Source organism: Papio anubis, chromosome 16 (genome assembly GCF_008728515.1).
Source record: "Papio anubis isolate 15944 chromosome 16, Panubis1.0, whole genome shotgun sequence".
NCBI lineage: Eukaryota > Metazoa > Chordata > Mammalia > Primates > Cercopithecidae > Papio > Papio anubis.
Window position 1 is genome coordinate 44,949,962 of NC_044991.1, and position 17,959 is coordinate 44,967,920.

General features: G+C 36.7%; 1 protein-coding gene across 13 annotated transcripts in view; it reads left to right on the forward strand.

The window, feature by feature from the left end:
* TASP1 (taspase 1) overlaps nucleotides 1-17,959 on the forward strand; it is a 260,524-nt gene that overhangs the window by 175,059 nt on the left and 67,506 nt on the right. For 4 of the 13 annotated variants that reach the window (XR_002515230.2, XR_002515229.2, XR_002515227.2 and 1 more), the window contains exon 13: nucleotides 2,364-2,386. The exons of the other annotated variants lie outside the window; for them this stretch is intronic. The gene's annotated coding sequence lies outside the window, so the exon portion shown is untranslated. The remainder of the gene's footprint in view (nucleotides 1-2,363; nucleotides 2,387-17,959) is intronic. 13 annotated transcript variants of the gene reach the window in all.

Below are 17,959 nucleotides of genomic sequence, written 5' to 3' on the forward strand. Positions count from 1 at the left end.
GAGCTACCATGTGATCCAGCAATCCCACTGCTATGTATATCCCCAGAAGAAGGGAAGCAGTATATTGAAGAGATATTTGCCCTCCCATGTTTGTTGCAACAGTGTTCACAATAGCCAAAATTTGGAAGCAACCTAAGTGTCCAGCAGATGAATGAATAAAGAAAATGTGGCGCATATACACAATGGAGTACTACGCAGCCATAAAAAAGAATGAGATCTTGTCATTTGCAACAACATGGATGGAACTGGGGGAGATCATTATGTTAAGTGAAATAATCCAGGCACAGAAGGACAAACATCACATGTTCTCACTTATTTGTAGGATCTAAAAATCAAAACAATTGAACTCATGGACATAGAAAGTAGAAGGATGGTTACTAGAGGCTGGGGAAGGTAGTGGAGAACTTAGTGGGAGGTGGGGATGCTTAACAGGTAAAAAAAAATAAAAAGAAAGAATGAAAAAGGAAAGAAAGAATGAATAAGACCTACTATTTGATAGCACAGCAGGGTGACTATAGCCAATAATAACTTAATTATACATTTAAAAATAACTAAAAGAGTGTAATTGGATCATCTGAAACACAAAGGACAAATGCTTGAGGGGGTGGATACCCTGTAGTCAATGGTGTGATTATTTCACATTGCATTCCTGTATCAAAACATCTCATGTACCTCATAAATATATATACCTACTATGTACCCACAAATATTAAAAATTAAAAAATAAAAACATTCAGTTCCCAGAAACCCTGTGATGGATGTATAATTATGGCACATGGTAACTTTATGGTTGTTGAGAATGATCCCAAGTACTTTACTGAGTCTAAAACTACAGATTAGCTAGTTCTACTTCTCCAAGTTTGGGTTTATGCTAAGGAGTTCCTGAACTCTGCTCTTTTCTGTTGCTTTGTATAACTCCATAAAACCGTTCATGGAGTTGACCTGCAGTATTTCATCTTGCCACTGGGATCCATTACCTAATACATATTGAGCCATATCTTAGAAATTCTAGACTCATGGAAAGGAGCAAGAAATGTCAGAGCTTACCTAATTGACCCTGTTCCTTTAATAGCTGAAACTTAGTTTGCAAGAGTTCAGTGACTTCCCAAAGTCATCTTGTTAGCCAGTGGGTGTTTGTTGTGCAAGAACACACTGCCTTTTATTTAAAAAATAAAACATGTAAAATGGTATGAAATACAGAAGAACAGTGTTCTGGGAGTCAAGACATTTGTTACCACTCTCAACTTCGTGTCTGTCTCATTGGTTAAACAAGTTGCTTCAGCAGTTTTATTAAGAATAAAAGCAAAAATGTTAGATAAGAGGCAGTTTCTAAATGCTTTTGCCATGCTAAGCTCTATGTTGTCTCTTCTGGATTCAGCACATAAATGTGAAATTCTTTTCAGGCAGATAATTTGGAAATGCGATTGAAAAAGGAAAATTTTCAGGAACTATTTAGGAAGCACAGATGATATTTACAAGGTGATTGGAAGGAAATAAATTGAATTTACCAGAGGACTAGACTAGAAGCAAGGAGGTTGAGTTTTGTTCTCTTTTTAACACACTGATGGTGTAATTAGTTGTCTGTTTTAGGACAAATCTCTTTTTTCTTAATTTCCTCGTATGTAAAGGGAGGGGGCAGATACAGATGGTTCCTAAAATTCCTTCCAGCTCCCAAATTGTATTTGATCCTTGGTTTAGTTCACAAGCCAAACTAAACTACTTGTATGAAGAATAGTTGTAGGCTGGGTGCCATGGCCTGTAATCCTAGCACTTTGGGAGACTGAGAGAGGCAGGTGGATCACATGAGGTCAAGGAGTTTGAGACCAGCCTGGCCAACATGGTGAAACGTTGTCTTTACTAAAAATACAAATATTAGCCAGGGGTGGTGGCCAGCACCTGTAATCCCAGCTACTTGGGAGGCTGAGGCAGGAGAATCTCTTGAACCTGGGAGGTGGAGATTGCAGTGAGCCAAGATCGTGCCACTGCACTTCAGGCTGGGCAACAGAGCAAAAACTATGTCTCCAAAAAAAAAAAAAAAAAAAAAAAAGTTGTAAATCAAATTAGCCATTAAATGAAGTTGTAAATTAAAACTATTAATGATGGATCTCAAGTTTTTATTTGAAATTATTTGGTTGAAATCCTTTCAGCCAATGATGGAGGTAAGCTAGCAACCACTTTGTTAGTTTTGTGGAAACCATAATATTCTTCCCTTTTGCTTCCTTTGCGTTTTCTTTTTAAAAAAAGATTTGTATAAATAATATATCTAGGGATTCTCATTACAATGCATATGTAGAAAAATTGTATATGATAATTAAGTTCAATAACCCCTTTTCATTCATTCTGAGTCTCATTTCTCCTGCCAGAAAGAACCACTGCTAACAGATTGGTATGTATATTTATGGCTTTCCCTCACTCCTTTCCTGCCATCCTCCCTTTTCTTTTTGTCTTCCATCATTTTAAACAATTATATAGAAGAGATTTTTAATGTATTGTTTTGCAGTATGCTTTCCACTTAACATAGCTTAATGCTCTTAATATAAGTATATATAGCTTCATAGTCAAATATTTCATGGTTCTGTAATTTATTCGTTCCTCTACTGAAAGAGATTTGTCTGTAATTTTTGTCTATATCATTTTACTGCATATGAATGCTTACTTCTCTATATTTTAACTAAATTTTTTATATGATTTCATTTTCTCTCTCTTTTTTAGCATATCAGTTACGTATTTTTAGTGGTTGCTCTAGAGTTTGGAATATATATTTACAATTAACCTAAGTTCACTTTTTTTTGGTAAATATTTAAGGGGTACAAGTGCAGTTTTGCTACATGAATATATTGTGTAGTGGTGAAGTCTTGGCTTTCTGTGTAACCGTCACCTGAATAATGTACATTGTACCCATTACATAATTTTTCATCCCTCATTGCTCCCCAACTCTCCCACCCTTTTGAGTCTCCAGTGTCTTCTATTCCACACTCTATGTCCATGTGTACACATTATTTAGCTCCCACTTATAAGTGAGAACATTTGGTATTTGACTTCCTGTTTGTGAGTTATTTCAGTTAAGATAATGGCCTCTAGCTCCATCCATGTTGCTTCAGAAGACATGATTTCATTCTTTTTTGTGGCTCAATAGTATTCCTGTGTGTGTATATGTGTGTGTGTGTGTGTGTGTGTCTGTGTGTGTGTATGTATGTATGTATATCATATTTTCTTTAGTCTTCTGTTGATGGACGCTTCAGTTGATTCCATATCTTTGCTATTGTAAATAGTGCTGTGGTAAACATGCGAGTGCAGTTTTTTGTATAATGATTTTCCTTGAGTGGACACCTATTAGGTTGGTGCAAAAATAATTGCAGTTCCAGACTGAATTTTAAATCATTGTAACTAGGCTCAACCATTATTACTTGTGGGTCTAATAATTTGTCTTTATGTATTTTTCCTAAAGTAGCAGTAACTTACTAAAATAAAGATTTTTTTCTCTTATTGCAATTTGAAACAAACTCTGCAACCATCTTAAATGTAGGGTTTGTTCAAATCTTTTTTTGATAAACAAGACTTTAATGTCATAGACTGAATGGAGGAAAATTGAAAGGCATTTCAGAGACTGAAATGTTTGTGTTTCCACTTGCATTACCTTATGCCAAGATCAGCGCTTTGGTTTGACTTAATATTGGAAGCATAAAAGAGAATAACCAATCTGTACATTTCTTTAAAAACCACTCTTCATGTAACATACAAAACTCATAAAAATGGGTACTGTAAAAATAGTGCCTTAATAATACTTCATGCTAACCAGCTGATTATAGACGGAATGCTTAGTTAAGTGGGGGAAGAAATAAGTAGTTTCCTTTTTAGTTGTTCTTTTTAAAAGATTACACATATATACATATATAAAACCTCTTTCAGTGATTCAGATGTGACTTTTCCTCTTCATGGTTATTTTTAAACCAACTTGGTTTTGTGAATTATTCTTTTTGATGCAAACCTTGGCTGCACGTATGGTATGTGAACTGTGGGGCAGCATTATAGATTCCTGCTCACTACTTAACGACTAACATCACAGTACGTTTTTTTTTTAGTTGGCTTCTGTTTATTACTAAATATAATGATTGATAAAATGTTATCTGTGAAAATGACTTCTTTTTTTTTCTTTGAATTTCTGAACTAAGTTACTAGTCTTATAAACCTACAATCTTTGTGACTATTTTTGGAAAATTCCATGCAGAGTATAGTATTATGATTTTAAAATGATTTTTGCTCTATATTTTACTTCATTCTTTTGGGGAGATGTTCTTATACTGTCATTGACATCAGAGGTTCACTGTCAGTTGTAGAGTGCTGTTGAAAGTTGAGATGGAGTCCCCTCTTATGCTTTTCTGCCAAATAGAGAAGTTATATTCAATTCATGTTTTCTTTTATGCAAACATTAGCTCTCATAGGAAGAACAAAAGTACATTGTCATTACACATTTAGCCTCTGAGATCATCATTTCATAAATATCTTAGTAATTTAGAATATTTAAAAAATGTAATGTTCTCTTTTCCAGGGCATTTTGTTTTATAAGACTTTGCCTTGTATTTGATATGCATATTTCTTTTTTTCAAACAATAAAATCTTTTTTCTTTGTAGCTATCTGGGGCTTCAGGGACTCCTAAGAAAATTTATTCTTTTTTGTCTATTAGAAAAATCAAAGGTGTTTCTCCTTCACTGTTACAAATGCTGTGATATTTAGCTGGTTATACTCACATGTCCAAACTGCAAAATAAGGAAAATATGAATTAAGCATCCCTCTTTGGGCATTATTTGCCACTAATTCTTGGGCCCTAGGCTTTATATTTTCAGAATTTTATTTGTCTTTTTATTTAACAATTATTCATTGACAGCTATGCATGTATAAGATACTTTGCTGGTTACTATGAGAGATTCACAGATACATGAAACAGGCTTGCTGTCAAAAAAAACTTGCATTCTAGGGGAAGAGAAAAAAACAAATGCACGTAAATAAAATATAAGGTGAATAAGCACTGTACTATTTTATTTAAGCATGTACTATTTATGTTTCTATTTAACCCCTCTTGATTTATTCTATATTTACTTATTATTGTCTGTCTCCCTTAAGCAGGGCATAAACGCTAGGAGAGCAGAGATATTGACTATTATTTTTAACCCCATTGCTAGGAAAAGAATATCCTTTGAAGGGGATAGAAAAGAGAGGAAGAATGAGGGAAGAGAAAGGGACACTTGTGGTTTGGAAGCCAGAGACAGAAGGAATTTTTTTTTCCCCATAACTGAAAGGATGCCAATATATTTAGAGATGTAAATAAATATGCAGAAAAAACTTTTGGGGTTAGGCATTAAGAGGGTGCAAGTCAACTCTGAAGTTTGTGTAGTGGCAGGGTAAGAAAAGAACTCTGCTGAGCAGCTGGGAAAGAGAGAGGATCAGAAATGATGAAGAAAGGGACAAGTTAGATGGTTTAGACTCCAAATCATCTTGTCAACAGGTGACCGACATCCACCAACTTTGCTTCTAAAATGTGTACAAGTTAGTAGACAGATGCATACCTTGCATTTTATCTTATTTTTTGTTTAACTAGAGTACAGATTACAGAGGGTCACAAAGTTGCAAAATAAATCATTTTTCTTTCCTTGTGATATAAGATGCATATGTATAACTCCAGAACGTTTTTAAGTGTATAGAAGTTTTATGAAATGTATAGAATGCATTAAGTGAGTAGGTGGATTGGGAATAAAAGGACAAAGAAAAGATGGGAAATGTCTATAAGGATATCAGTCACTTAGAAAATGAATGTGGTTTTGTAAAAGCCTTCAAGAATATTTATTAGGAAGCTCTTGGTAGAACTGAATGCCTTTTGCTTGCCCCTTTCTAGGGTGTTGTTATGGTAAGCTCTGAAATACCTCTCAGAGTGTCCCCCCTACCCCCTTTTAAATTGAGGCATAAGAAATAATTCATTTAAAGGAAGATGCAGAAGGCTTGTGTAGGAATGTCAGGAGGTTGAAGAATAGGAAGAGTGATTAGAGAGATAATACTCAGTGGAATTATTGAAGGTAATAGGTATTTGAGACGTTTTTCATTTGGATAGAATGAATGATTAAAAATCTTGTTTAGAAACCAAGGCAGGCAGATCATTTGAGATCAGGAGTTCAAGACCAGCCTGGCCAACATGGCAAAACCCTGTCTCTACTAAAACTACAAAAAAATTAGCCAGGCATGGTGTCAGGTGCCTGTAGTCCCAGCTACTTGGGAGGCTGAGGCAGGAGAACGGCTTGAACCTAGGAAGCAGAGGTTGCAGTGAGCCAAGATCATGCCGCTACATTCTAGCCTTGGCAACAGAGCAAGACACCGTCTCAAAAAAAATAAAAATAAAAAAATAAATAAATAAAAATAAAAAGAGACATTTATTGACCTAGACAACTGTCATTTGAAAATAAATAGTTCATCTGCATGTTATATTGAGTTAACACCTAAATTTGATTTTTTCAGTACATGTTGATTCTGAGAAACAACCATCACAATTTCCAAAGAACCCAGAAATTACCTTCTTTGACATGGTGGATGCGTTTTTATCTTGGGATGATACTGAGTCGGTGTGTGTGGGAAGTTCAATTATTTTTCTCTTCTTCCTTTCTTCTTACCAATATGAAAAAGAAAAAAAAATTACTGCATTAAATTACTAACAGTATTGATCAGCAGCAGAGTAATAAGATGGACTTATTGGAATCAGTGGAAGTGGGTAGCAGTCAGCAAGAGAATAACTTCTTTAATTTTGGGCTTTCAAAATGGAATTTGGTTTTCTCCCTGTGGCTGAGGTTTCCTGTTTGCAAGAAAGCCTTCTAGAGCCTGGAAGTTTTGTACGTTTTGTATATTTGGAGCTTTTTAAGTAGCAGAGATGATTGTATGAACCACAGATGTGTTTTTCACCCAGGCCTTTGGGGAACCAAACCAAAAAGCCATTTAAAATAGCTACTAAATTTTGATAACTGCAAATAATTTGGTAACATTATTTGGTTGGAAAACAAATAATAAGCATAGTACTAACAAGGGCAAAACAAAAAACCAAACTTCCAAACTCTGTAAACAATCTCATGTTACATTAAAAAGGACTATTGTTTTATTACTGGTTTATTTGATTTTAAAAGTGGCCAGTTTGGGGGACCAAGGACGTGATTATAAAGGTTGGTGCCATCCCACCATTGGGAGCTGCTGAACTATTCACAATTGGTACTTTATTGAGTTTTATGTTAAAAGATGTTTATGAAGTATTAGGATGTAATTAAAACCATACAAGGAATTTGTTTCATCTCATGCAAAAAAACCCAAAAATCAAAACAAACAAACAAACAAAAAAAACCACCACACATACACAAAAAACAAAAAACAAAAATTCTTGTTTCCATATTAGCAAATTTTTTTTCTCCTAAGGGTACTTATTAGGTGATCAAAAAGCTTTTTGTCTGTTCCTTTAGTCTGTGAGCATGTGGGGAAAACCACTAATATTAGTTACAGTAAACTCAAAGCACATAATTACAATGTTGCAAGAAGCAAAGGGAAATTAAATCATATGATGCTGAAGGTTGAGTTGCACAGTCTATTGACTAATTAGTCTGAATAGGGCCTAAGCTACATTTGGTAGATTAGGTGAATAAATCATAATTATTGTAATGCCTATAACATAATTTAGGATTATTTTTATAGTTGAGAAGTTGCTTCCCCTCATTATAATCTCACTTTTTAAAACCTATCAGATATTTGAAAATAACTCTGACTTTTGAGCCTGTGAAAATCACACATTCATGAGGGAAGAATGAAGTGTTTTAAACAATGTTATTCTTAACCTTTTATGAATGTGGTAAAACTCAGTCCATTCATTAGCATCAACGGGGCAGCTTATACAGAGTGCTTCTCAAATAGTCTACCTGAGGCATAATGACATTGGTGATTTTCTGGTATTTTACCACACTTCTGAGTTGATTTTTAGTTTCAAATTGGATAAGCTCAGAGTATCTTTATTTGTTTGTTTTAAGTAGCAAGATTTCTAGTCATTTAAACGACTTAAAATCAAGTAGCAGGCTTCATTTGAATTTGTGATTAGGAATTCTGTAATTGTATTTGTTGGGAAAATTTTCAGTGTGTTTGCTGTAAATGTGTGTATGTGGTTTTGGTTTTTTTTGCTTTTGTTTTTTTTTGTTTTTTGAGATGGAGTTTTGCTTTTGTTGCTAGACTGGAGTGCAGTGGTGCAACCTCGCCTCACTGCAACCTCCACCTCTTGGTTCGAGTGATTCTCCTGCCTCTGCCTCTGAAGTAGCTCGAATTACAGGTGCCTACCACCACGTCTGGCTAACTTTTTGTATTTTTAGTAGAGACGAGGTTTCACCATGTTGGCCAGACTGGTCTCGAACTCCTGACCTCAGGTGATCCACTCATCTTGGCCTCCCCAAAGTGCTAGGATTACAGTCATGAGCCACTGCGCCTGGCCATGTGTATGTGTTTTTAGGGCACCTTTTTTAAAAAGGTCAAGAATAATCCTGTTTGTCTTCCTTCCCTTCCTTTTCTTTTTTTCTTGTAAAATATGTACAATGTTCCAAAGAACTTCTTATATTCTGTAATATTTAGAGACAAATGTGCAAAATAAATGACTCTGCTATTAATATAGAAGCCAATATTTAAAGAATCCAACCAGAGTACCAATTGACTGACCACCAGTGCTATAGGTAAAAATTAGCTCCTTTGGTCAAATAATTATGAAACAGTGACACTTTAAACAAAATAATTTGGGAGGAATTCGCTTTTTTTTTTTTTTTTTTTTTTAAAGGAAGACATTTTAAAGATAGTTGAAGAAATTTTAATAGATTAGATAGTCGTTTGAATTACTATTTATAGTCTTAGGCATGATAATATTATTGTGGTTTCGATAGGAGAATGTCCTTGTTCAGGTGATGTCTTCATTTAGGATGAAGGGTTACAATGTTTGACAGTTACTTGCAAGTGCCTCAGAGCAAAAAAGTGTTTGTGTGTCCTATGTGTGTGTGTGTATTGTATGTGTGTTAATTTCAATCTCTATATCTATGAGAAAACTCAAATGTAGCAAAATGTTAATATGAGAATCTAGGTGAAGAGTATATAAATCTTCATTGTATTACTTTTTCAGCTTCCCTGATGATTTGAAACCTTAAAAAGCCATAGGAAAATTGACTTGAAAAAGTAGTATTAATGTTTCTTGAACATTTTTTAGTTTTCTTTTGAAGTCGTTTCTGTGGCTTAGAAAAGCACAGACAAGTCTGCTTTGCCTACCTCACAAAGTTACTATTGATACAATGAGATTAGGTTTATAAAAGCTGAGAAAATTCTGTACACATGTGAACTGTCACTGCTGTTCTTCATGAGATGGTCATGTCCACATTTTAGTAGTATGATGTCCTGATTTCAGTCTCTGATGAAGAATAAGGAAGTGGCTTTTTTTTTTTTTTTTTTAAGCTGGAGTCTTGCTTTGTTGCCCAGGCTGGAGTGCAGTGGCACCATCTTAGCTCAGTGCAACTTCCACCTCTAGAGTTCAAGCTGTTCTCCTGCCTCAGCCTCCCAAGTGGCTGGGATTACAGGCGCATGCCACCATGGCCAGCTAATTTTTGTATTTTTAGTAGTGACGGGGTTTCACTGTGTTGGCCATCCTGGTCTTGAACTCCTGACCTTGTGATCTGCCTGCCTTGGCCTCCCAAAGTGCTGGGATTACAGGCATGAACCACCGTGCCCAGCCAGAAGTGGCTTTTTGATTTTAAAGATGGCTTATATAACTGGATTTCTGTAAGGTGATCAAAACTGGAGTTTACTGATTATTTGCATGTTTGCTGTCATCAGTGTCAAAATAAAGGCGCACAAGTCTTATTTTGTGATAATAGCTGCTCAAAATAAGATTTCACAGGTTTTTATGAGTTTTTAATATACATTTTATTAGCTTATTTTTCTTCCTTATATTAACTTGAAGAATATTCAGTGCAGGTTTCCAATTTGAAGGTTTTTTTAAAATTAAACTTTTAATTTTGACTTAGTTATGGATTCACATGCAGTTGGAAGAAATAATACAGAGAAATCTATATACCAGTTACCCAGTTTCTCCCAATGTTAGTATCTTGCAGAATTATAATAGAATGTCACAACTGGGCTATATGATATTGATACAGCTCTCCAATGTTACTCATTTTTCCCCAGTTTTACTTGTATTTTGTACGTGTGTATGTGTATTTAGTTCTGTGCAATTTTATCATGTGTGAGTTCATGTATTCACCAAAAAGTTATGATACAGAACCCATTAATCATCACAAGGATCCCTCATGTTCCCCCTTTATAACCACATCACCTCGCTATCACTCACCCACGACCCTGACTTTAATCCCTGTCTACCAATAGTCTCCTGTCTCTATAATTTTGTCATTTCAAAAATGTTATGTAGATGGAATTATTCAGTATGTGACATTTTAGGATTGCCTCTTTATACTCAGCAAAATTCCCTGGAGAGTCATCCATGTTTTGGTGTATATCAATAGTTCATTTCTTTTTATTACTGAGTAGTATTTCCTGGTGTGGACACACCATAATTTGTTGAACCTTTTACTCGCTGAAGTACATCTGGGTTGTTTCTAGTTTTTTAGTATTATAAGTAAATTAATTTTGAGTATTATAAATTAATTACTGTGAGTAATAGTGTACAGATTATTGTGTTCGCGTGAGTTTTCATTTCTTTAGAATAAATGCCCAACAGTATGTTTGCTGGGTCTTTGGGTATTTAAGGAACCACAGAGTTGTTTTCCAGAGTCGCTGTAACATATCACATTCCCGGTAGCAAGGTATGGATGATTCAGTTTCTCCACATCTTTGCTAGGTTTGTCACTATTTCTTATTTAACTATCCTGATCTGTAATGATACAGTTTTTGTTCCTAGTCATCTGCTTTTTTAGAAAAATTGTGGTAAAATACACATGGCATGACATTTACCATTTTAACCTTTTTTTTTTTTTTTTTGAGAGAGAGAGAGGGTCTTGCTCTGTCACCTAGGTTGGAATGCAGTGGCACCATCATGGCTCACTGCAACCTTGACCTCCTGGGCTCAAGCGATCCTTCCACCTCAGCCTCCCAAGTAACTTAGACTACAGGCATGAGAAACCTTGCCTGGCTAATTTTTTATTTATTATTATTATTATTTATTTTCTAGAGATGGAATCTCTCTATATTGCCCAGGCTGGTCTTGAATTCCTGGCCTCAAGCAATCTTCCTGTCTTGGCTTTCCCAAGTGTTGGGATTACAGGCATGAGTCACCGTGTGTGCCTGGCTTTAACCATAAGTGTACAGTTCTGTAGTGTTAAGCATGTTCACATTCTTGTGCAACCAATCTTCAGACTCTTTTCATGCTGCAAAACTGAACCTCTGTATCCATTAAACAACTCCCCTTTCCCTCCTCTTCTGCAGCTCCTGGCAACTATCATTCTACTTTTTATCCTAATGAATTTGACTACTCTGGGTACCTCTTGTAAGTGGAATCATGTAGTATTTGACCTTTTGCAACTGGCTTATTTCACTTAGAATAATGTCCTTAAGGTTCATCCAAGTTGTAGCATGTGTCAGAATTTCATTCCTTTTTATTTCTGAATATCTTATTGCATCTGTATTTTGTTTATCACATTTTGTTTATCCATTCATCCATCAATGGACATTTGGGTTGTTCCTTATATTAGTGTGCTAGGGCTCCCATAACAAAGTACCATAGACTGAGTGGCTCAAACAACAGAAGTTTATTTCCTCACAGTCAAGGAGGCTAGAAGTCCAAGTTCAAGATGTCAGCATGATTGGTTTCTAATGAGATCTCTTTCTCCTTCCTCTGTGAGTTTCTGTGTCCTAATTTCCTCTTGTAATGACACAAGCCATATTGGATTAGAGCTCACCCTAATGACCTCATTTAACCTTATTTAAGCCTTTAAAGACCCTGTCTCCAATACAGCTATATTCTGAGGTACTGGGGATTAGGACTTCAAAATATGCATTTGGGGAGCAGGAGATACAATTTAGCCTGTGGCTGTTGTGAATAATACCTTTAGCTATTGTGAATAATGCTGCGATTAACGTGGGTATACAAATCTCTCTTTGAGACTTTGCTTTCAGTTCTTCTGGGTAAATATCCAGAAGTGGAATTCCTGGATTGTATGGTAATTCTGCTTTTAGTTTTTTGAGGAACTGCTATACTGTTTTCCTTAGGAGCCGCACATTTTACATTCCCACCAACAGTGCCTTCCCATTTCTTTGCAGCCTCACCGACACTTGTTATTTTCTGGGTTTTGTCTTTTTTTGATAGTAGCCATCCTAATGGGTATGTGTTGGTATCTCTTTGTGGGTTTGGTTTGCTTTTTGCTATTAATTCGTGAATTCTGTCTTTTCGTGTGCTTATCGGCCGTTTGTGTATCTTTGAAGAAGATGCGTATGAAGTCCTTTGCCCATTTTTTGATTGGTTGTTTGATTTGTTATTGAGTTGTAAAAGTTCTTTGTATATTGTGGGTATTAACCCCTTATTAGATATATGCTTTACAGATATTCTCTGTTATTCCATAAAGCATGTCCTTTGATGCATGGAAGAATTTTTTAATTTTAATTTTGATGTAGTCTAATTTGCCTATTTTTATATTTGTTGCCTGTGCTTGTGGTGTCATATACAAAAAGTGATGCCAAATCCAATGTCAAGAAGCTTGCTCCCTGTATTTTCTTATAGGAATTTTATAGTTTTTACTCTTATGTTTAGATCTTTGATTCATTATGAGTTTATTTTTGCATATGTTATAAAGCAAGGGTCCAGCTTAATTCCTGTGCATGTGGATATCCAGTTTTCCTAGCGTCGTTATTGAAAAAGACTGTCCTTTCCTCATTGAATGGTGTCATTTAATCTTGACACCCCTCTTGAAAAATCATTTGACCATGCATATCAGTGTTTATTTCTGGGCTCTCAATTCTATTCCATTGATCTATATGTCTGTCTTTATGCCATTACCATACTCTTTTGGTTACTGTAGCATCATAGTAAGTTTTGAAATCAGGAAGTGTGAAGACTCCAATTTTGTTCTTTTTTAGGATTGTTTTCACTATTTGGGGTCTCCTGAGATTCCATGTAAATTTTTAGATGGGTGTTTTTATTTCTGCCAAAAATGTCATTGGGAATTTGATAGAGATGGCATTAAATCTGTAGATCATTCTGCGTAGTATTGACATCTTAACAATATTGATTGTAGTCCATAAACACAGGATGCCTTTCCATTTTTTTTTGTATCTTTATTTTTAAAAAGGTTTTATAGTTTTCAGTGTACAAGTCTTTTGCCTTTTTGGTTAAGTTTATTTATAAGTATTTCATTGTTTTTAATGCTATTGCAAATGGATTTTTCCCCTTAATGTCCTTTTCAACTTGTTCGTTATTAGTATACAGAAATCGAGTTCAAAGTTTTAAGAACAAGCATGCATTAATTTCCATTTCAGATTGTTCATTGTTGGTATGTAGAAATCTAGTTTAAACTTTTGAGAACAGGAATGTATAAGCTCAGCATCTCTTGTGATGCCTAGAAAATCTTTAAATCAAAAACACTGCTCACTGCTGGGTGTGGAGCAAGAACTTGGCAGGTATGTGGGAAAGGCAGCTCTTCCCTTTTTACCATGCTTAGGAAAATAGGGTTCATGCCCTTCAAACTACTATCAAAATCAATGTCCATGCCTTATTATACTTTGCTTTTCCTTAACAAACAGTCAAAAGCCATGCTGTCCCATATAGTAGTCATTAGTCCCATCTGGCTATTTAAATTTAAATTAACTAAAATTAAATACAATTAGAAATTCAGTTTCTCAGTTGTACTGGCCACATTTCAAATGCTCAGTAGCTGCATGTGACTACAGGATAATGAAATGGACAAGTGCAGTGGCTTTTAAAATCTTGAATGATTCATTTCTCTCTTTAAAAGCTACTTATGTGGCTTAATCAAAGATGTATTTTCTGTTTTTAAAAACCTCTTTGGCAGCCACATATCATGGATTAACAAGAGAGGTTTATTTATTTTTTTCTCATAATAAGATGTCCCGAGGTCCTGTGTGCCAGCTCCACAATATCTCTGATGGTCCTGCCTCCTCGTTTCTTATTGGCCGGAACTGTGTCCTATGATCACCTCTAGTTACAAAGAGACTGAGAAACAATTTCTTAGCTGGACACATGACTGTCTCCTCCACAAAATGGGGCTTCTTTTAGGTGGAAAGAAGGAGAAAATGAATATTGTGTAAACATCTGCTGGCTGCCACAGGGGTTGGACTAGATGATCCTTGATCTAGACGACTCTTCCTAGCTCTGGAAGTTGTGAACTTTGTTTAATAAACTCTGGGAGAATTGGTGATTAAGGCTTTAATGCTCATGTAGTGGAATAACCTACACTGGGGGTTGGCAAACTATGGCCTGCAGGTTAAATCCCACCTACCAACTGATTTTTTAAACAAAATTTTAATAAAACATAGCTATACTCATTTGTTTACATACTGTCCATAACTGCTTTCATGCTACGTTGGCAGAGTTGAGTAGTTGTGACATAGACCATATGGCCTACAAAGCTGAACATTTTACTGCCTGGCCCTTTATGGAAAAAGCTTGCCAATTCCTGGCCTAGATAACCCTGGAGAGCCCTTCCTTCAGGGTGGCTCCAAAGCACACATTTTATTATTATTCAGTAAGGATTTGTGCATACACTGTGTTTCAGGCATCAGACCAGGTACTAGAAATACAACAGTGAATAATAAAACAAAGTCTATATTCTTATGGAATTTATATTTTATCAAGTCAGGCAGACAATAAATAAATAGGTAAAACTTAGTCTATCATATGGTAATAAAAGCTACGGAGAAAAATGAAGTACAAAAGGTGGATAGAAAATGCAGGAGAGAAGCTTGCAGTTTTTGAGCATGGTCAGGGTAAGTTTCCCTTAGAAGGTGACATTTGAGCAGAAATCCAAAGGTGATGGAGAGAACCTTGTGGCCAGTGGAGGGAAGAACGTACCAGACAGAGGGAACAGCATGTGCAAAGGAGTTAGCAATGTGTCTAGAGTGGCTGAGGGATGGCAGGAAGGCCCGTGTGGCTGGAGCAGTGTGAGCAAGGGGAAGATGGTTATGGATGAGCTGGAAGAGGTAGTAAGAGTCATGCAAGGCCTTACAAGCCATCATAAGATGGGGGGAGCTTTGAAGAGTTTTGAGAAGAGAAATAATGTGGCCTGACTTACATTTTAGTGAAGCCATTCTGGCTTGGGTGCTGACAATAGATTTTGGAAGGCAAGAGTAGAACCTGACAGACTAGATAGGAGGCTATTGGGCTAATTCAGTTAAGAGATAGTAGTGGCTTGGACCAGGGTAATGGAGGTAGACGGGAAAGTGATTGGATTCTGGATAGTTTTTGAAGGTAAAGCTAACATGATTTGCTAATTAATTAATATAGGGTGAAAGATAAAGAGAGGAGTCAAGATGACTTGAGGATTTTGGGCCTGGGCAAAGAAGAGAAATGAGGTTTCTGTTTACTGATCTAGGAAGGCCTCCAGGAAGAGTAAGTCTTGTGGAGAAAGATCAGGAGTTCCAAGAGATGCTTGTAAAATGAACAAGTAGAAATGTTAATTAGGCAATCGCATATACGAGTGTCAAGTTCAGGGATAAGGCCTGAGCTAAAATAAATTTGAGAATCAGTGGTGTGCAGATGATATTTTAAAGTGATAAATGATATGAGATCAGGGAAATTGATGCAGATAAAAGAAGACCCTGAAGAGCTCTGGAACATTCCAAAGTTAAGGTCAAGAGATGAAGATGAACCAGCAGTGAGATTGAGGAGGAGTGGCTGGTGCTCCTCCTGGAGAAAATCCAGGAGTTTGTGAAGTCCTGAAAGTCAAATAAAGTAAGTGCTAGAAAGCAGCAAAGCATGATCAGCAGGTCAAACTCTGCCGATGAGCAGTAAGAAGAGGACTGGGGAACTGATCACTGACTAGCACCCTGTGGTGGTGATGGATGACCTTTCACAGTGGGTTTGGATGGAGTGGAGGGGATAAAAATTCCAATTTGAGTGGGTAAGGGAAGAGACTGAGGATATAAATAGGAGATAGTGAGCACAGACACATCTTTTAGGGAGTTTTTCCTTTCTTGAAGAAGATAATGGGGTGGTAGCTAAAGAGGAAAGTGTTTTTTCTTGTTGTTGTTGTTGTCTATATAGAAGACAAATGTGTATGTTTTTCTGTAGATGAGAAATTAGAGCAGGTAATCCAGGACAATGATTCACAAAAGAGACAAATTAATGATGTATGTGTTCAGGCAGAAGTGAAGGTCCCTAAGGAGGCAAGAAGCAGTAGACCTAGTCAACAGGTGAAGCTATTGACCTTGGAGGAGCATGAGCAATTCATCTGTAGTAACAGGAGGCAAGTCTTGAATCAAAATGTGGTGGGGGCTTATGAAAGTTCTTTCTGCTTCTGTCTCTCCCAGGGAAACACAGCAGCAGATTTCCAATGGAGGAGGAAATATTGGAAATTTGAGGAAAACAAGAAAGTATAGGTCAGTACTTGGGAAATGTATTGCCAGGCAGCTTGAAGGGTCCACACTGAAGTTAGTGACCATGAATTTAAAGAAGGCATGGTCAGCATGGTAGTGTAACTCTCTTCGCAAAATTTGGTTTATGGGTGCAGGCATAGAGTAAGATTTAATTATGGTTGGAATTTTGTCAGTTGAGTATAATTGGGCAAGAGCAGACTAATTTAGCTGATGGTTTCTGCAGGGAATTAGTTGTAATGATGGACTATGGACTTTGGCCACTTAGGACCAAAATGAGGACTTGGGAGGGAGGTTGTTGGAGTCTGGGAAGGTATGCACTGTGCAGTTAGGGTTGGTTAGTGAGATTCTTGCAAGTGAGGTTTAACGGAAGAGGTGATGTTACTGGTAAATCACAAGGACTAGGGGACGATAAAAGGAGTGAGTGGCTAACGTAAATAAAGTAGAAGAGATCAAGAAATTGAGAAGTCCTGGAGTTGGAAGGATAGTCTCCATGCACCGTGAAGTCAACTAGGAATTATGGCAGGATGGCTATCAGCCAGGGGCATAAATCTTTGAGAGAGTGATGGAGAGTGACCTTTTTAGGGGCCAGTAGATGAACTGCCACACAAACTTGTCTTGTGACATGAAATCCCATTCTGGTTTTAGAAGACGCTATCCTTCAGGCATGACATGAATATCGTTTCCTTAAACCTCATTTACATTTGCATACATTTCAAACCTTATATAGGCTTGTTTGTCACAATTAGAATATGAAAGAAAAATGCAGAGTGCTCTGAACCCACATGTACTAATGTTGTATGTTGGCAAGTTGACCTGCTTGTCCCCAGATCAGTTGTTTTTTGGCTGAGCTGTGGCATTAACTAACATGAACATGCAACAACCACAGGGCTCAGGAGTCCTGGGATGGAGCCCAGTTGGATGGGTAAAGAAAGTGAATGATTTTTTTTTTTATTTACCCCAGAAATTGATAATTAAACTTAACTGTGGGCTGGGAGCAGTGGCTTATGCCTGTAATCCCAGCACTTTGGGAGGCCGAGGCAGGTGGATCACCTAAGGGTCAGAAGTTTGAGACTAGCCTGGCCAACATGGTAAAACCCTGTCTCTACTGAAAATACAAAAAATTAGCTGGGTGTGGTGGTGGGCACCTGTAATCCCAGCTACTCGGGAGGCTGAGGCAGGAGAATCGTTTGAACCCAGAAGGTGGAGGTTGCAGTGAGCCAAGATCGTGCCATTGCATTCCAGCCTGGGCAACAAGAGCGAAACTCCGTCTCAAAAAAACAAACAACAACAACAAAAAAGCTGTGGAAACTAAAAATTTGAATTACTGGCACTCTTCTTCTTCCTTTGGGGTGTTCACCA